Below are 21399 nucleotides of genomic sequence, written 5' to 3'. Positions count from 1 at the left end.
AACACAGCTTTGACCTAGATATCAATATGTCAGCGTAACCTTGTCATGTATAATGTAACGTGTCACAGAGGCAACATTCCTGTTTTCCTCCTTGCAGTCACAAATGCAACTTGAAAAGGGCTACAATGAGCAGCAGGCATCCACCCACAACAAGAGGGAAACATAGAGAGAAACAGTTAGGAGTAAGTCTGTGTAGATTTATCTATGCTTTTTACATCTTTATTTTATTAGAGCTGTTTATATTTTATATATTTCATAAGCCACAGCAGCTCAATGAAAAAACAGTCACTTGAATCTTAGTCCAAAGGTGTAAAAACAAATTATTTTTCATTTATTTGGTTGTTTGGACACAACTCAAGGTAAGAGCATCATCCTTTTTTCAGCTGGAAGAAAGAAAACAATGACTTTTCTTATTTTGAAATGAATAACATCAAGAAGATCTATACACCAACAAATGAAAGATTATATTATATATTTATTATATATTTTAAAACAACAAAACTGACTCACTCTGGGGTTGGATGGGGAAAAGGAAAGTCCAGAATAATGTTTCCACCAATGTATTCATCCTATTTCGTTTGGTTTTTTTAACTCAATCATTCAATAGCTTTTTTGAAATCAATTTACTCAACTTTTAGTAGCAGCTAATATTTATATATATATAACATAAAGCATCCAAGTATGTCAAAACAGCGTCACTGGTTATATGCCTGCTTCTATTTTCACACACATCTTACAGTAAAAAGACATGCTGACTGTATCCTCTTCTATTTGGGCAATTATTGATACCCAGGCTTCTCTGATACAGAAACACATACGACTTCCTTCGATTCTAAATCCTTTAACACTGGAGCTCCAGTGTTTATAATCTTTGATTTACCGTAACTTTTTGAAAAGTTACAGTATGTTAAAGATTTTGATTTTAAGCATCATCGCTGATGCCTCAGGTGTTAAAGGGTTAAACGGTTATTTATGAAGAATGTATGCAGGAAATGGAGAAAAGGCGTGACAGCACCAGAGCTGTGAAGCACCTCTGCAAGCAGGCCAAGTGTTCTGTCCCCAAGAACAAAATCAAAGGAACCAAATAATTGGTTAGGGCTGGGTTGAAAAAAATCGATTAATCAATTTGAATCAATTTAAGCTTAATAGATCAATAATCGATTCACAAAAGAAAGAAAGAATCCATGTAACACTGGATGATATTAATAATCTCATTATTTCACTAATACATTTTACTGAATACATATTACAGTATGTGAACTGCAACAGATTAATGTAAATATATTCAAATTAAATAGTAGATTTTTAATATATTTCTAAACAAATGTGTATAAATTTGTAAACTTAAAACTGAATTGAAGAATCAAAAGAATCAGAATCGAATCGATTCAGGCTCTTGTGAATCGAATCGAATTGTTTCTGGAAATAATAATCGATACCCACCCATACAATTGGTACTTTAGGGTCAGAGTGTAGGCCGAATCCAAATTCTTCCCCTACCTCTCCAATTGTAGTGGCATTTGAAGGGGTAGAGTTGTTCGAAATAGTTTTTTTAAGGGCTAACCCTCGTGGCCCTCCACCACGAGGGTGTTGCACGTCGAGCTGTGCTGGCCTTTTTCTTAATGTGGGTGTGCTCTGAAGCACTAAGTTTACATAAAAATGTAAGTAATATGTATTTGTGTTAGTATGACCTTTTTTAGTATGACCTTTCCTTGCTAACGTAGCTCACCAGCAAATTTTGATGACATCATCAAGTTAAGAGTAATGTCCAAATTTGAAGACACTACGGCTATATCTGAATTACCACCCTAATCCCTAACTACTAAAAGCTAAATAGTGCAGGACTATCTATTGCCCTGGATTTTAAACGCAACGCGGTCACCACACTCGCTGCTTTTTTTTAAAATGGCAAGTACAATGTCACCATTTTCATCAACTGAAAATCTCATCAATACAAGCATTTTAACACATCTTTTTCTGAATCCACTGTGTTCTGATGTTGAAAACCTTAATAGTTTATAAAAAACTACATTTAAAGACATTTTTATATCGCAAAAAATGTTCAAACACAATGCATTGTGGTCTATATTCACCAATGTGGTGAACGTTGATGCACACTTGTTCCTCACAAAGACTTCTGGGAAATTTCTAGGGCACTTGATTTTGACATAACAGATTCAGACAGCACAGCAAAATGGTGAATGCACTATATAGTGAGTAATGAAGGAATTTGGACTAAGCCTATTTTTCCGTAACTCTCAGTTTGGAGTGCTAAATGTAGGGGTATGGAGAAGCCGTAGGGGAAGAATTTGGATTCGGACGTAGTCTTGGGGGAAAGGAATGGTTTTTAAAGCAGCTTCAAAGAGTTAATAAAACAGTTTGTAATTGCTAACCAGATTCCATGCCTTAAAGTTTCTATATTCATAGCAGTTTTCCAAATCTTTTTTTCAAAATTATTTCATGCTAAAAAATAACCCTCATGGGGTTTTTGCAAATGAAACATCCTAATAATATTTAGCTTTTTTCCTGTGACTCTGGTGCATGTATTTACTCAGAACCCGTCAGTCTCTGTTCCAGGCCCGTTTTGAACAGAAACAGTCCCTTTCCCCTCAGTAAGGAGGAGAATTGATAGAGTTGGCGATAATGAAACATTGCATAGATGCAATTGAAAGTCCAGTTTTTGTAAATGTAAAAGCAGAGAGACGAGTATTGACTTCAAAAGAAAGAGCAGCTATAAGCCAGCAGATTGTTGTTTGTGTACCTGTGCAAGTCAAAGAAAGAGACTGTCAGACAGAACCTGCACTGCCATTCTCATCAAGCCACAATGTGCACACTCTTCCTTTTTTCTTCCACCTTTTCTGGGCGTTTCAATCTTCCTCCACCACAGCGGCTGCAGAGGGCGGCTCAGATTTAATTTACTACTACAGTACATGCATTAATCTGCTGCATCAGGAGGCACACACATACACACACTAATCTTCTCTGCCAGAAAGCCATCCATACCAGCTCGGCACCTGGATTAAATGGGCTCGTACAGTAATCTATCATGGATGATTTATTGCATACAGCACCTGTTTGTTCACTGCATTCACTGGGTTTTACTTCCTGTGTGTCAATTAAGTCAGTGACCAGAGCAGAGCTGGAAAAAGAGGCTAGTAAAGTTCAGATTAATGAGGCGGCTGCAGACATGCTTACGTTCTAACCACTCTGTTGTCTATGTCACTGAACAAAGTCATTTTGCATTTGATTAGAGTACCAATCATTTCTTTACGTCATTTTTAAGCAGGAAAATATAAACAATATGCTGCAGTACGTCTAGGAAGGGGAATTCACCATCTTTAAAATACATTTACCTGCATTCATAGTCAATTTGATTAGTAATTGACTCCAGTGTAGACCACTAGAGTGTCATTGTAGTGCGACAACTAGAAAAGCAACAACAACAAGATTTATCCAGCACCGTCTTTCTTGCTTTACTTTTTGTACATCGTGTAGAACAGGAATTTATTGTTGTTTGAAAGAAGTCTGGTGGCGGCTAAGAAGAATATAAAGAGGAAAACGGAAACGCTAGCTTAGCGCTATACTGACGTTTTCTAATATCATCATCACTTTCTACCAATCAGTGGGTGCCAACAGCGACACCGCCCCAACCGTCCCGTTCTAATTTTCTATGGGCCTACAATGGATGGGGGCCCTCAAGAGATACGGGTCGGAACTGTTTAATGGGTACTTCTAACAATGACAACGCTCAAAATACTGGACAGTACTCTACCAGACTGCTCAGTGGAAATGAGGCTATAGAGTCCTTTAGCATTTGACCAGTCACATGGAGCCCTACACATCGCTGGATGGAAACCTTTTAGGTTAGATGTGTGCCTCCTGTGTAGACAAGAGTCATCTGGAGTATATTTAAAGTTATAGTGACTTTTATTTAAATAAAACTGTTGCAATGAAATGGACATGATGTATTAGTTGATTTTTGTTTTGCTATTCGTTCATGAATCATATTCTCATTGCAATATTGATCCCTAATATTGCACATCGTGATTTTCCTCATATCGTGCAGCTCTACTCTGAAAACAAATGTATGACACTTTAAAGACCAAGAATGAATCCAAACAAATATGCATTTGGACATCTCATAGCAGCTCTTGATTTTTGGTCTCATTTTGACAGTTTGTATAAAAAAAAATTATCCATCCATTTTCAGAACCCACTGAATCCCTTTTGGGGTCATGCAGCTGCTGGAGGCAACCCAACTACTGTTGAATGAAGGTGGAGTACACCCTGAACAGCTCATACACTCACATGTAAGGTCAGTTTAGTGTCACCAATTAGCCTATGAAGGATGTCAGAGTGTGGAAAACATGCAAACTCTATACAGAAAGGTCCCAGCTAGGATTTGAACCAGGGCCCTCTTGCTGTGAGGTGAGAGTACTAACCACTACACCACCATGCAGCTTCAACACACTTGTGAATTAAAAATAAACAAATGTTTTACTTTTTCATTTGATTTGCCACAACTCTTTCAAATATGCTTTACTAGGCAAGGTAGAACCCAATAAAAAGCCTTAGACAGACTAAATACACCAATCAAAAAGGAGCTAAATAACTCCATCCTTCAATTCTTGCTATCAGCCAGTTTGTAATCTTGGCCTCTTCACAGTAGGTTTCATCATGATGGACAGCTATTTTTCACAGCAGACATTTTGACCTGTCAGAGTAGTAAATACTCAGGTGTTACTAACAAGTTTAACAATAGCTGTGTACTACTCTGATGTCACCCAGATCTGCAGCAGCATTCAGCATTTCTTACTCTGACATGTCAAAATATCTGCTGTCAAGTCACACTAATTACTATAGCAGATGGATTCTTGGAAAACACATTTGATTAGTTTTCTGAGCGTAAAGGCCTGGATGGCAGACAGGTTTAGGGGAGGGGCCTGAAAGGTAATTGGAAAACGGCTCAGGCTGATGCAGGTGTGTGTGTGTCTTAAGCTGGCCCTGCCAGGAAGAAGTGATTAAGACAAGTTGACCCTGTTTTCTGTACCAAAGTAGGCTCTTAGGGATAAAAGACTGGAGAGGTTACATAAGCAACACTGTCAGAAGATACTCAATGGTGTACCATTGCACAAAGACATGGTAGTAAGTAGATGATCCTATGCTTTAGTCTCTGCGAGACCTTGTCGTCTAAAACACCAGGCGGAGGAGAGAGGAGCAAAAATCAATGTAATAGCTCCAGTTTCCGTGCTAGTGGCCACAGGAGAGCATGAGTGACCAGAGAAGCTGATTGAGTTTGCAGAAAAGCCCCAGCTGTTGTGAGGAAAGAGAAAAAAATGTGTCTGCATGCAAAGAAAAAAAAAAAAAGAAAAACCTGAACCAGCACTGTCCATTTACTCGCCTCACTTTGTAAAATTGTATTTTCTGCAAGTCTAAAATTCTGCATGGATTATGTTGAAGCGATAAATGTTGGCTTGTTCAAAGACTGTATGTTTGTTTTGTGCATGTATTTGCAGCTCAGGCTCACAACATCCTATATTTAATCCATGCATCACCTGCATTTGACTCTCTGACTTTAATATAAGCACCAGCAGACTGCAACCTGCAGGTGCTCTGCAGCGCCATCGTCCACAGGATTAGAGTGTTGCTTTCTGCAGTGCTTTATATCATCATGTACAGCTTGTGGTCTAAGACTGAGTTTTTTTACTATTATAATTACAAAAAAGCTTAAAATAAACCTTGCATTTTCTAAATATTTTTGTGGGACATTAGCATCTTCTTTATTCCATCCCTCATCTTCTATAACTGTCATTTGCTTGGATAAAGGAAAGCTGCGTATCAATAGCATTTGGATTTAGCGGTCTAGACAGTTTATACATAAAATAACATGCCGAAGAAGGTATAGCTCATCTTACATCTCCTCTCAAATTTCATTTTGGAGGTGCAGTGGAAAGGCAGCATAAAATACCTCCACCTTTACTGCTTTAGCACCCTCTTTGCCTAAATCAGGGTTGGGGAAACTATGGACCGGGGGCATATGTGGCCCGTCGAAATGGAATCAATTATGATGAAAACCGTTATTATTGTTTTATTTTCTGGTGTCTCCCCACAGATGGTGCACTACAAAGAAACTGACCATGGTGACCGAAGATTTGCTGTTGTTTTTCTAACATTCCTGGGTTTTTTTCCTGAGTCCGACACTAATTTTTCTGATATTTCCAACACCAACATGTATGAAGTGTTTTAATAATTTTAATAATCTCAATAATATGACATCAACCTATTGTTGCAATTGGCAATAATAGGAGAACAAAGGTCACAGTTTTGATATAAAAGCTCCAAAGTGATCTGTTTTAAAATATTTTAAGTGATTTTCAACCAAAAATAAAATGTGTTTTTGTCCAGATTGAAGCCTTTTCTTTCTCTTATGAGGTGGATTACCAAAACACACCACACATCTGCTCATGGTCTGGCCCTTCCGCCAACGAGTCAACAGGTTTACCCACCCCTGGCCTAAACGTTTTAGTCTTTGGAAACTGCAGAAATTTTGCAATATTTTTGATAAACATTTGAGAAATATCAGTTTTTTTCCTGAAAGTCTGTATATTTTTCACCTAAAATATGATGCTATTACTTAGAATCTCCTTTTTCTTCGACTGCTTCGTAACAACAAAGCAACAGGTACGGTTGTCTTTTTGTTAGGACAGCAATAAGAACACCATCCACGAGCTCACAGGAAGCAGAACTCATGAGAAGTGGAACTGAGAAAAGTAAAACTCTAGCAAAATGTCATCTTCTCCTGAAGTTCTAACTTTATCTTTGCTTAAACCATGTGACAACACATGAAATTATATAGTGAATTATTGGTTTAAATCAGGGCTGCTCGTTCCTGGTCCTCCAGATATACTATCCCGCCTGTTTTCCAGCTCTCTCTGCACTGCTTGCTGCTGATTACCTGGTCAAGGTGTGTTCATTCAATCAGAATGTGGAGAAATCTGACTGAGCAAATCAGCAGCTGGTAAGGCTTGGAGATCTGGAAAACAGTCAGGGTGGTAGATCTCAAGGACGAGGAATGAGCAGGCCTGGACTTTAAATTGACCTTGGAAACTTTAAATTGGCCTTTCAATTATTGTTCAAATCCATCATCTAATTTCAAACCTTTTGCAACCCAGAAATTTGCAGGACATGTTGAAAATAAATGTTTTTTTTTTGCATGAAACGAATGTGCTATATAATTGTATAAAATTGTCCTCCAGTTAATTCATATATTAATAATGAATTTAGAGAGGCCTGAGCTGCAAAATGCAGCTTGTTCACATGTTCTTTAGAAAGACTGGTTTTATAATTACAGCTTTGAGGGGGTTTGTAACTCTAACAAGTATTTATGTCACTGTTTTTTTGTTTTTCTTTTGTGGCTGAAGTAGACTATGTCTCTTAGCTTAGTAAACATATAGGAGCAGGAACTGCAGTGCAGCAATTGTACATCCAAACGGACTGAAAATACTCTGTCAAATCAGTGGGTGACCTTCATTGGCCCCTAGCTCCGCCCTCCTGCAAGCAGCCTTGATTTAGTAAAAGACCAGAGGAACAAATGCATGGCAGAGATGAGTACAGCCATCCTGCACCAATCAGCAGGCAGCCCCTGGCGGGGAAGGAGCAGTGACAAAGCCACCTCTGAAAGGAGACGAGGGCGAAAGGAGGAGGAGGAACTGACCACATGGCCTTTAGCTGCATGTCTTAGCAGCTAGCTGTGAAAAAACAGAGAAATATGCAGAGACACAATATGTTTGCACCTATCAGTCTAACTGTCATCACTAAACACTGCAACTTCAACTCTAGCATGACATAAGGATCTGTGTCTCAGTCTGTTCTCTACCAACATGGGCAGGGAAACAGTTAAACCAAAAACATTTACAATTTTAACACCAGGAAAAAAAAATATTTTCCACTTTAACTACATCCAAAATCTGCTACTTCCCTTAAACATTAAAGAGCCCAGAAACTGAGCAGCACCAGCATTAGTATTCAAACCACAGGTTTGAATCACACTTCCCAAAATGTAAGTGCCAAGCAACCTCCTGCTGCTGCTGCTCGAGAGAGCAGGCGCCTCCAGACAAAGCAAGTGCAGAACATGGGAGACATGCTAGATAAAGAGTCGTTTATGCTCTGTCAGATCTGGTTTGTAACATGTGTCTGTCCAACCGGCTCAGAGATAAAAGTTAGTAACCCCGATGGTAACACTCAAGGAGTGACAAATGAGAAGTACATAACATGTTCGTTGATCAGAAAACAACTCAACAAACCAACAGCTGATGATCAAAGATTGTATTTGTGTATCGCAAGGGCTATGTTATAAAGATAACCCCAGATAGAGGAAATCCATGAAGTAGTATTACAGATGTTTTAAAATAGTAAACTAACTTTATCCACTTTTCTAAGACAGACATGAACATTTTAATACATCTCTCTCTCATTTAATCTCTCAATGTTCAAACCTCCATGGAAAAATAAGTCCAGGATAGAATGAAAACAAAGATCTGGTCACAATAGATTTTTGTAGATTTGATAAACTGAATGCATTCAATATAGGAGGTAGGGCACAAAGCAAATTTGATTGACATTGTCAACATCCAATCAGGACCAAGAACACAGTGTGTTGTTCAAATGCAAAGTTTCACAAGAAAAATCCCAGGCAACAGCGTGAAAGGTGAACTGCGATGTAGAGAGGGAACACTGTATTTCAAAACATGTTTGTAACTACACATTGTTTCAAAGAATGTAGAAAACTGGAATTACCATGGGCTAGTTTGGGAAAATTAGCTTAGCACCTGGGTGGCTCAATTGGTTAAGTCCATGGCTGGCACATAGGGAATCAGAGTTCAATTCCCAGGGGACACAATAAGCAATTTATGCCTCATTTCCACTGGGCGGTATGGACCAGATCAGTTCTGGTCTTTGGCTGGTTTGCAATGGTCTAGACAATTAAAGTGAGCGTTGGACCATCAAAACGCATGCAGGGTGTAGACCAATGACGTAGCTGTGCGTCAAAATGGTGTGACTCCAGGAATAGAAAAGTTGCATCAACTGACTCAGAAATGGGCAGAAAATTAACCGGAGGATAATTATAATACAGAGCAGGTGTTTACTGTGGATGCAGTCGGCCTCTACTCTGCAGAACCATCTATTGTTCTGAATTGAAAAGAAAAAAAAGTCCTTATGGTGAGCAGTACTCCAATGTTTTTCAATAAATGTTTTACAAAAGACGATCGAAAGTGTATTTGATGAGAATGGATCAGTAACGGACATTATTTGGCCGCAGGGGTCGGGTGAGGCGTAAACGGGGGGGATTTCCATATTCGTGGATTTGGAGTGTCTCCAGACCCCAACCCCCGTGAATAAGGGGAAATACTGTATGCAAAGAATGTATTAGTCTTTGCAAGAAGACGGCATAGGCAAAGAAGAAACCAGCCAAAAAGAGGACAAAACTCTCAGTTTGGATCTTAAGTCATGAAAAGCGCTGGTCGAACATTAGCTGTTGTTGTAATACCTTTACGTCAATCAATGGGTCGGGTCCATTCCATTTTTCTATGGACCTACAACCAACAGGGGATCAGAAATGGTACCAGTTGGTCCTGCTTAACGTGTCCATTTTGTAATGGAAACCCTCAAAAGTCTGGTCTTGACTGCTCAGTGGAAACGAGGCATTACTTCATCCAGTGTGGGTCCTTGGGGTAGACCCCTTGATCTACTGCTATGTAGCCACAAATACTGCCCTAGTCAGGTGTCCCTGTGCTCCAGCCCAGATAAAATACAGGGGTGTGTTAGGGAGGGCATTTGGTGTAAAAAAAATCAGATCCACGTGTACGGGTTTGCAAGACACTTTCCCATCCCAACACACATATCACGCACTATGATCAACAGAACAACAGCATCAAACCACATTGCAGGTTACACGAGTGCAAAAAAATGTAAAGGATTTATTTTTCATTTTTGTGGATTGTAAGGATCCCACTCTGCTGGTGTGACTGCTGACATCAGAAACAGGTCATCAGTGTTGCTGTGAATCAGTGTTTCTATATGGCATAGTGATCTTTGTTTGCATTGAACATGGCAGACTAATCTTTGTGTTAAACCCCCCACACTTTTTCCTCACTAATAATATGAAGAGAGAAAACAATGTTATTTCAACATCAGCCGCTTCAGTACTACATTTACGATAACTCCTCAACATAAATTCCAAAGCAATGAATTTTTCGTCTCATTCTGAATTTCTACTAGCTGTCCTCTAAAGGACAAACTAGGCTTTTCCTGCAGTGGGAAAAGAACAGGACTGTGATTAAACTGGCTGAATGAGTCCATCTGTGTACAGGAATGATCTGGAATGGTAACAGCTGCTCAGCTTGTGTGCTGAGCAAACTTCTTTGGGATTAAAAAAAAGTCCAGCTATGAGAAACTATGATACCCTGGAGTTGTGTAACAGTGAGTGAGATGAAATAGCATGTTACATGTTAACAACTACTATGTGCTGTACAGATCCATATTTTGATGAAAATCTCTAGTCGTCTGCTCCGGCACCAGATCTAAACTTGAACCAAAGAAGTTCTAATCAAACACTTTTGACAATCAAACAAACACCACAAATGATTTCCACAGTCTCCTGAGTGACGCACTACAGTCATCCTGAGGCAGCGTAACATCTGTGACTCCACATTTTCTCTGATGATGTGAGTGCAGAAACAAGACTTAGGATTCTAGGATTTATATTGTCAAACCAGAGGACAAATGAATGTCACTGGCACGAGATTAGAACTCAGGTCCCGGTACATGTGAGAGAAAAAACGGGTACAATATGACATAATTTACAATACTATATACAACACAATATGCTACTAAAACTTGCAAAAATATAATTAAATACATTTTACACATCAATGGCCCAAGCTAACATTATTATAGGAAACAAAAAAACAACAAGCAATATCAGAGTTATGCAGCAAGATAGATGTCAGCTCAGATGAGGAACATGAAGACGTTAAATTATCTCTTTGTCTGCAAGTGGATGCTTCAGAATTGTAGTGGAGAAAGACAAATTTGGCCCATGTCTGTTGCTGCGTCCCAAACCAGAGCTTTTGCAAACATCCGGTTTATCTGCTCCTGATCCAATGCGATTTGAAACGCAGTTTTAATCTAGAATTCCTTTATAAATGTCCTCTATTATGAGAAAAAAGCTACAAGAAGTTAAAAACACCAAAAACAAGATTTTTATTGGAGTGAGTCTTCACAAGAGCCAAGTTAATAGTGGAACCTCTAAGTCTGAATAAAATAATAATTTTCCTCACTTTAAGGCGTACAACTATTTAAAAAAAAAAAAAAAAAAAAACGGCAGTTCATCTTAAAATCCGGAGCGCATTGTACTGGATAAATTCTGGTTGTACTTACTGAAGGCGAGAAAATTTTGAAAGGTACACAGTCCTCTGACAAACTGGAAGTCTGTTTTTTTGTACAGACATTTTTGAGTTGCAAGGAAGGTTGAGTGTTATTGTAAATAGTAATGTTTGTTTCGTGATATCAGTCTGTTTTTTAAAACGTTGCAAATAAGTATTGTATGCTAACACAGCTAATGTTACTAACCTGTAGTGTGTTACAAATAAGATCTAGATTTACTGTGAAAGCAGTAAAATCTCACTGACAGGCATATCTCTGACTCTTTTGTCTCGTTTAATGGGCTGTATAGTTTGGTGTACCTTCGATTACATAATTTTTAAAATAGACCATTGATGATGCGTATTATGATTTGGTGTGCCCTATAGTGTGGGAAAAAAATGGTAATGAAATGATTAAGAAGCTTAAAAAAAACTATAAAAATGTGCTGGAGTTACATTTTTCCTTAAAAATAAATTATCTCATTTGATAGTCAGGTCAATAATACGATCAATAAGCCACTTTTTCAGTTTTCAAGACCGAGCCAAAATGAGGGACAGAGAAGACTCAAATGGAAAGGTTTTTGCAGTTATCATGGTGCACAAAACATTATATCAGAACAAAGATATCAGGAGAAATACAAATGTAGGTCTTTTTTTTATTATTATTTAAGTCACACCTTCCGATTAAGCCAACCATGAACTCCTCTGTATACTGGAGTATTTTGGAGTCAAATGCGAGGCCATCTGTCAGAAAAATAAAGCTTGCCTGAAACTAGGTCATACAAAAAAAATCTAGAAGGTAACCAAACTGATGTAACACTGAAATAAAAATTTTATGAAGAATGTAAATTACAAATTATGCTACAAAGGATGTCACAAAAGAAAGGGTTTCTAAGTTGTTTCCGCTGAATGCAAATTTAAAGCTGTGCTTGTGTTCTATTTTATTGTATGCATATTTATACGATATTAAGACCAGGTGAATACCTGAAGATATTCAGCCTGCTGCAGGAGTAAAGAAACATGTCAAAAGAGATTCATCCTAAAACTAAATGGCTGGTTTCATCTCAACAGGAGTCTCCTCCCTCCTACACCCATTCAGAGATGTAGCTCATCTTAAACTGCCAGACTTGTACAAAACCCTCTCGACACTCATTCTTCACATCCTCCAGTTTGACAATATATAAAAGAACAAAGTCTTCAATGGACAGATGCATGTGCCACATACTGAGCTCGCAGTGCTGTCTATTGACCCTTGGCACAAACCCCAACCCCCATTCTAGTGCCTCCATCTTCATTCACTGCAAGTGGGGGTTGGTCAATTTCTGGTTTAGGTGCTACACGGTTATTGTCTTCTCAGCCAATTCACTGCCCTGAAAATCAAGGCTCCGCATCAGAGAAGAGGGGAAAATATGGAAAAATGACAGGCAGGACCTCCTAAAAACAAAAATACAACACTTGTGTTGGTCTATAATTCAAGAATTCATATCAGTGGGGAGTTGATGTCCCTAACTTTCAATCTTTTGTTACAAGTCTTGACTTATAAATACATTATTGATAGTTTGCTTCTCAACTTGCTTCAACTGTCCATATCTTTATCCTCTGTGATTGTGAGTGTAATTTTGAATTAAATTTAGTTTTTTCTTGTCACAGCTCTGAACAAATGATTAGTGAGGTTAATACAATAGCAAAGAGACTCAGCTAATCAAAAACCCAATCAATAAAATACAGTCAACCTCACTGATATGTTCCTTTGCTTCTATTGTGACTTTATATAATGATCTTAACCTTTTACTATTATTTTGTGATGCACTTTGCTGTCTTGTGATGTACTTTCAAAGGATGTGACTGTGTATGTGTGGGAGATGTATTGCACTGTCCTTTCTTGATTTCTTTGTCCACCTGCCAAGAGACTACAGACATAAATTAGCATGATTGCTATAATCTGGTATATTTACATCTATGACTCTGCTAGATGTTCATTAATGTACATGGTCTCTGATAAATAAATAAATAAATAAATAGTTCTTTTGCAAAGCTAAGACATGCTTTGTGAATGTTTGTTTGATCAATAATATACATGGCTAAGTTTCAACAATGAAAGTAATAATTTTGATTTAATTCACCAGAGCCTGGATCGATTAGATTCTGATTTCTTTTTTTTTTTATTCTTTTGATTCACTCAATTCAATTCAATTCAATTTTAAGTTTACACGGTTTACATATTTATACACATTTGTTTAGAAATACATTAATAATCAACTACATGTTTTGAATATATTTATATTAATCTGATCCGGTCCACATACTGTCAATGTATCAGTGAAATAATGAGATTGTTAATATCATCCAGTGTTACATGGATTCTCTAAAGCAGAAATTCTAACTAAAATGTTCAGATCATTAACATTGTAAACATTGTTCTGCTTCTCCTGGAGGATGTTTCAGTTTGGACACTAGGTGGCGATCATGCTATAGCATTACACCTTATTCCAGAAGAAGTGTTTAGGATCACAAATGGTTAATTTTTGATAAAAAAAATGTCCTTAAATATTTTCCTTGAAAGGGTTTGGAAAATTCCTGCCTGTGAGTTTATAAAGATGTTCATTTAGTCATGTTGTATGTTTAGGTCGACCGAGCGTTAGCATTAGCCATCCTATGGGAAATCCTATTAAACGTTAGCATCAAGTTAGCATACTTTAGCTTTATGTGCTAAATCGATTTATATTTTTATGTATTGATTATTGATCTGTTAAGCTTAAATTGATTCAAATCCATTACTTGATTTTATCAACCAAACCCTAGTAATATTACCTTTAAAGACCAACTTCAAAGAAAGTGGTGCTTTGGGTGTTTTTAACATATTCTTGTAGCATTTTTCTTATGATGGAAAACTAATATAAAGAAAATTAGACTCAAGTCAAAACAGAGTTTCTTGAGTATTTCTTTTTTCAAACCGTGATGGATCAAGAATGGATACAAATTTGCTGTTTGAAAAAACCTATCAAGTGTGACAAAACTTTGCCAATTCCTCTTCATTCTGACGCAGACAAATAGATACATTGATGTAGTGCTCGCCATTTGTGTTGCTCCACTAATGTTAACTTGGTGTTGTGAGGGGCTGTAAGCTAGAGGGAGAGAGTGTAAACAAAGGTATGACGGGATATCAGCGGAGGGTTATGCACCAACAGACCCCCCCCAAAACTCAGAGGGGAATTTCTGATGAACTACTACCTCTCTGTAGAAAACATATCTTAAAAACGACACAGTTTTTTTTTTTACATTTTGGCTAAAAACTGGATAATAATTAAAAGACCATTGGTAATTATTTTACAACAGATACAAATATAGAGAGAAAATGATGATTTCTACTCTTCTTGTATCAAACATTTGCATCATGGATGTGTCGATCTCTTTATTAGTAGGAAAAATTGTTGTGCAGGATAAAAAACACTTAGATCTAATAGTATTTCTGAGGCAGATTTGTGTGCTGAACCTTTGCTGTGGTCCTGATCCTCCCCCTCGTGTTCCTGTTACTCTCACCTGCTCAGCATTCAGAGCACACAAACACTCCTGCTGGCTGAAAACTCCCTGGGAAACAGGTCACAAAAGTGAGGACTTGTGATGGTTGCTCAGTGTCAGCAAAAGCTGGGCATTGTGATGAGCAAAACATGACATGTGTTTAACTGTGTCTGTAAGGAAAAGCAGCTTCTGCAGAGCATGCTCGCCTTTGGGGGGAGTGGGATTGCCATGAGCAGTTTCTGTGTCTGGCTGAGCTGCAGTAGGCTAAACAAAAACTAAAACTAAGTGCTCAGCTTAATGCGAACCCACACATGCTCCTAGTGAAACTGCCGTGAGCTGTAAGGCAACATGCACACACTGGCTACTAGTCAAAACTCTGCTGACAGCAGAAGCAGGATAACATCAGTGAGGATCTCTGAACTAGATACACACTCACTTTTTATCAAGAGAAATTAGCTTGGACACCAACTCAAGCAGAAAGAACACATATGACAAGTCCTCTCAGGGTGGTCAGAGTTTTCAAGTCTTTTTTTTTTGTTTGTTTGTTTAGAATCTGGACCTACTGTGTAACATTCTTATTTCTAAACAGAATCCCACTTCATGCTATTGTGACCCTTTTTTCTTCCTGGCCACAACGCAGGCTAGAAATCATGAACCATTAACAGAAAAGAGAAATGATAAAATAAAGTTTATTAATAAGTTTTCTTGAAACGCCTCTGCAATGCAAAGGAGGGAAATAAGACCAGGAAAGTTTGGTGACAAATTTCACATCTTCATTTGGTTTAGTTTGCTTTCAGGATGAGTGAACTAAATCAGCTGCAAACATTTGCCAGTTGTAACAGCAGCTTGTTTACGGAAAAACGTACCAGAAAAAAAACACTAAAAGCAAACACTTGTTCTTTAATGCCACTATAAGCTCCCATAAGAGCCTTCATCTCTTCAAATCTTTCACAGTTTTGGTTCTTTCTTTCTCCTTTGACAATTGTTTCACTTAAACCAAAGGTATCAAACTTCAGGCTTCGAGGGCCAGTGGCAAGCATGTTTTCCAACTATGCTGTCATTAAAGCTTCTCGTTGGCAAAAGATAGTGTTGTTGTTAGACACTGATGCTATGACACTACGATGCTACAACACAATGCTATGACGCTAATGAGCTGTTCCATGTGTCACCTTTATATGTGTAAACATGGAAAAGCTTAAAGTCACAGACCGGTTTAAAGTCACGCAACAAACTTTAAGTTGTGCTTTATAAATGCAACATAATCACAGTAATTCATAAGACTTTCATTAAAAAAAGTTATTTTCTAAATATAATAACAGAAATGAATCCACTGTGTAATGGCAGCGTCTTTGTAACAATGCAGACCCAGTGTTGTGCTGATCCCTCCCTAAGAACATTGATACAACAACAATGATCCAAAACTTCTGAATTTTTTCAGGTTGTTTTTGTTATGATATCATATAAAATTGAATCAACTGGAAGCAGAATTGTGAAATGTAGATGGCATTATACCATTTATAAATTACTTTTTTGCAATTTCCTTTTCTTAAAAAGAAATCAGAAAACACATTTTCATATCCTTATGGAGGCACAGAGGGGCTTTTTAAGGAGTGTTATGCTGATAAACACAAAGGAAACTACTTGTTTGTGATAGAAAACTGAACACTTCATTGACAATGGGAAAAGGCAAAAGTAGAGAGCAAAGACTTTGATTAGAAATCAGTAAAGAAGTTACTTAGAAATAGTTTATTTGGGGAAAAAAGCAAAAAAAAAACAGTAACGTTGTTTTTATATGATGTTTTAATTATGTTTTGACTTCCTCTCTTTGCATTCAACATATTAGGTAAATGGCTAGGGTTTTTATGTGTAAAATAGGATAATAATTTGGCTTGTAAAAAATATTTTTGGTTGCTAGATATTTTTTTAATCTAGTTTTTTTTTTTTTTACCTGACTCTAAAATGAAATTTAAGCCACTGGACTCAGGTGAACTAAGGAAAAATTAACCCTTTAACACCAGAGCTTTAGCTAATTACCATAACTCTATGCATTTAGTATAATTTTAATGGGTTCTGAAGCTGAGAAAAGCAACTTTGCACTGATATGCAACACTTTACAGCAGAGAAGTGCTTCCACAGTCAACTTAAATCAGCTGATTCTGACTGGAGAAAAGGAGCTTGCCTTCATTATTCAACACTTTACGTTAGTAATGTTAGTAAAGCTTTATGTCAGAACCCATTATAATAGCATTAATTGCATAAACACTCAAAGTGGTGTGGTGGTTTGAACAGCGTGTTATTTCATGTCGCTAACAATAGCTCTGGTGTTTAATGGTTGAAGATCCGTCTTTAGTCCAGCAGAGAGTCTGACTGCATTTACATTATAGCTGGACTATGGTTTACATGTGAGCAATTTTAGGGCCTTGTTTTTGGACTGAGCAAAGTCTCCTTGTTTTGTCTGCACAATACTTGAGGTGAGTTTGTACCCTTACTGAAAAGCAGAAGGGACGCAGGTTCAAACCCAGGACCTCTAGCATGAAAGCTCCACATGCTAGTTCTTATTTTCATTACAGCTACAGCTATCAATGGCAGTTTTAGAGACTTGTTGAGTAAAAGGTTAATTTAAACAATCTTACAACAGATTTTCTTAAAAACAGTATGATTGGACCTCCTGGCACACACCCAGATCTACTGTATGGTAGAAATTGCACCAAAATCATGAAGCTGGCCCTCTGGCATGTAGACAGGGCTGGCACAGCAGCCATGTTCTTCCTAAATGAAGACCATCGCCTGTCGTCTGGAGACCCAACAGCTAGCTAGCTCACTTTAATAGGTCTGTCTGAGAGCATCAAGCTGGGTGAGTTATTGTGTCTGTGTACCGAGACTGGCACTGCCAAGTGGCACAAAAACAAAGCTGGGGAGAGATCCCCATATGCTTTACAGCCGTTCAAAATATTGTTCAGCTGCCTTTCTGGGAAGCAGGCCGAACGCACCACTTCATCGTAACAACACTATGCTCGGTGTAAATGTAAGGGCTTTGGGTTGGTAGTACTAATCTGAAAATTTCCTTTAAAGTAAGCAATTCTTAATGATTTTGTTTAGGCTAAGATAGCAGGCTAAACAGTCCAAATCCTCCATATACAGATAGTGACAACAATGTCAGAAATGTCAGCCTTATTTTCCTTTAAGTGTGTTTATGGAAAAGATTGAAAACAAAAATAAACTACAGTAAATGTAGGGCAGTAAAAGCAAAGACATAATCCTGGGCTTGTAGCTGTACAGAGCAAATTGCCCTGATTTAACTGTAGTTTGTAAGGATATATGCATGAGGCTCTGCACTTGTGTGTGTGTGCGTGCCTGTTTGTTTATCCAGTCACACAATGCAGGGAGGAGGGGAAGGAAAGGACAGAGCAGGCCTTCCGAATGCAGTTTAGCTAAATGTCAAGTGCTGTTCTGATGGCCACTCGAGCGAAATGCCATCCAGGGCAGGCAGCAAAGAGGCTAACCGTGTGTGCGCAAACCCAACTGCAAGCAAATATTTTGGATTACATCACCCCGCTGCGGCTAATGTGCTCTTTTTGCCATAAAATCAGACGGGCGCAGCTGTATTTAAATCCAACACACCTAAGTCGAGCTGATGAGGGTTTTTCCATTACGCATTGTTCGAGTGGATGAGGCTGCAGCGTGCTGCACAGGTTAGGTCACGCTAAGTCACAGCCCTGCTGTTGCTTCACTTCTACATGACAAAATAATGAATCTAAAATTCAAGAAATGTTTGACTTCCTGTGAACCTTTTAGACCTGCAGGAAGACTTTTGATCATCTAAAGAAAACCAAGTTAGGTCAGACTAATGCACGAAGCTGTTTATCAGAAAAAGACTGTTTGATACAAAGCTATTAAATAAAGCTGCGCAGGTGTTAAACTCTTAACATGAAGCTGACAGAAAGTATTTATGTGGAGCTAAAAGGTTCAAGACAGGGCTCTGGCTTTCCCTCCTAAGTGTGCTATAACATAATTGTGCTGAAGGGGCTGCACGCCACAGGAGAAGTTTTATATCAAAGTCTGCCTCCTGCAACGGTGTCAGGTGGTATTTATGAGACTAGTAATGGCGCTGAAGCTCAGGCACACCTGCTATGCTGAGAGGGAGGGGGGCACTCACAAACACAGCAGCAAATTTAGCGACAGCACATCCTCCAGGTTGCTTGTTTTAAGCTGCTTTTGTTTTTACATTTAGAGATCTAACATGAACATTCAAAAGGGTAGACAACTATGAAAGAAATGAAAATACATGTTTCATTGTATTAAAAGGTTCATATACAAGAAAAAAGTGTTTATATTAGGGCTGGATATTGATAGTAATTTCCAGAAATGATTCGATTTGATTCACAAGAGCCTGGATCGATCAGATTCCAATTCTTTCAATTAATTTTATTTTGAGTTTACAGATTTAGACACATTTGTTTAGAATCTACTATATGTTTTGAATATATTTGATATATTGTAAAATGTATCAGTGAAATAATGAGATTGTTAATATCATTCAGTGTTACATGGATTCTCTAAGGAGAAGTTCTAACTAAAATGTTCAGATCATTAACATTGGAAACATTGTTCTGCTTCTCCTGGAGGACGTTTCAGTTTGGACACTAGGTGGTGATCACGCTATAGCATTACACCTTATTCCAGAAGGAGAAGAAACTATGAGTAAAAAACAATGGTTTAAACCACCAATGTTTACTCTAAAAAATATTTCCTTACAGGGTTTGGAAAATTCATACCTATGAGTTTATAAAGATGTTCATTTAGTCAGCGATGTATCTTTAGGTCAACCGAGCGTTAGCATTAGCCCTTCTATGAGAAATCCTATTGAACGTTAGCATCAAGTTAGCTGACCTTAACTTTATGTGCCAAATTGATCTATATTTTTATGAATCGATTGTTGATTTGTTAAGCTTAAATTGATTCAAATCAGTTCACTGATTTTTTTCAACCAAGCCCTAGTTTATATAAAACTGGGGCTACATCTTAAATCTTAAAATGCTATATGTTCTGCCTTTAAATCACAAAATGACAGATGAGCTTTCAAAAAGGCGAGTCACAAACAAGTATAGCTAAGGTCTTGTTAGCAAGTGGACAATAAAAAAGATAGAAACAGATTCAGTCAACAGGTGAACAATGAGGCCTACAGCTATACTTGTTTTAATCTATAAAAGAACCTGAAGCCAAACAATTATTTCAAAATCAATCACTCTTGATCAGGACATGGAATGAGGCTTTGTCAATTCAAGAAATATATCTTGAACACCAAAAACTTGTCAGGCTAAAATAAGAACATAAAAGTTCTCTGATTTTATGCAAATATTGACTGAACATTTATACACAGATTTGAAGAGAAACTTCAAAATGACAAAAAAAGACAACATAACCAAAAGGACAATTTCCTATCAAATGTTTGTCATCAACTGGAACACATGGTGTTTCTAGATTTAAGAAACCTAAACTTAGAACAAGATTATTTTGCCCTTGTTTCTAAAATTTTACAGTTTTATAAAGTTGATCTGAAAACGTTGAGATTTTTATATTCAATAGGGTGTGCTGTCATTAGATATGCATCCAGTAAATTTACCATCTTTTACACTTAAAAGCTGTTGTGTTACTAATCATCTAATGAACTAAACTTTCGTTTGCTGCGTCTGGTTTGGTCAATTTCAGTCAGTGCTATACAAAAACAATGTTGTTCACCTGAAACAAACTGCAGCAGTGAAAATCTGCTGACTTCAACTTTTTTACAGCATTTGGTCAACAAGGAACAATAAGAGTCACCCCAATGCCATAAAAAACAACGACCACAACAGTGAGCCTTAGAGGAACCACAGTGAACACAAACCGAGAGGGACACGGTCACACATCCTGTCATTACTGCACTCGAAAACAAACCAGAAGCATTTGTTGTTGCTTCCCTTTGCTCACACATGCATGCATCCACACACATAGACACACACTCCGACTGGAGCCAAACTGCATGAATGGAGGTTCCACTGACAAAGATGAGACAGGCGTGCAGTGTTGTTGCTTGACACGTGTCGACTGAACAGCAAAACAGTGGTCACCCTGCAGCAGCAACACTCACACTAGAAGTGCTTTGATACACTAATGTCAGTGTGTAGCGTGTGAGTACACAAACCCTTGGTATTGTTCTTTTTTTATTATTCAAGAATTATTCAAATGTTATACAGATTATGAGTCATTATTGCTTCTGCAAATAACCATCTTTTTATTCATTTGCATATAAATGCAAGTACTAGTTTTTATTCATTCTTTTACACTTTTTAAACCTTTTGGAAGGCTAAATGACAGTTCTGTTTTGATATCCAGGTGACCTGAAACCAGAATATGGTCATGACAACACTCAGGCTTAAAGGTTTTCTTTTACTGTCAGGTCAAATCTGTTACAGGCAGA

The 21399-nt window shown here is 37.8% G+C and overlaps 1 protein-coding gene across 3 annotated transcripts in view; it reads right to left on the bottom strand.

Moving 5' to 3' along the window:
• Positions 1 to 21399, bottom strand: part of LOC112138780 (zinc finger E-box-binding homeobox 1) — a 77706-nt gene that overhangs the window by 37819 nt on the left and 18488 nt on the right. The gene's annotated exons all lie outside the window — the stretch shown is intronic.

This window comes from Oryzias melastigma, linkage group LG17 (assembly GCF_002922805.2).
Source record: "Oryzias melastigma strain HK-1 linkage group LG17, ASM292280v2, whole genome shotgun sequence".
NCBI lineage: Eukaryota > Metazoa > Chordata > Actinopteri > Beloniformes > Adrianichthyidae > Oryzias > Oryzias melastigma.
Note: the sequence above shows the minus strand (reverse complement) of the source record. Positions and strands in the feature narration are given on the sequence as shown.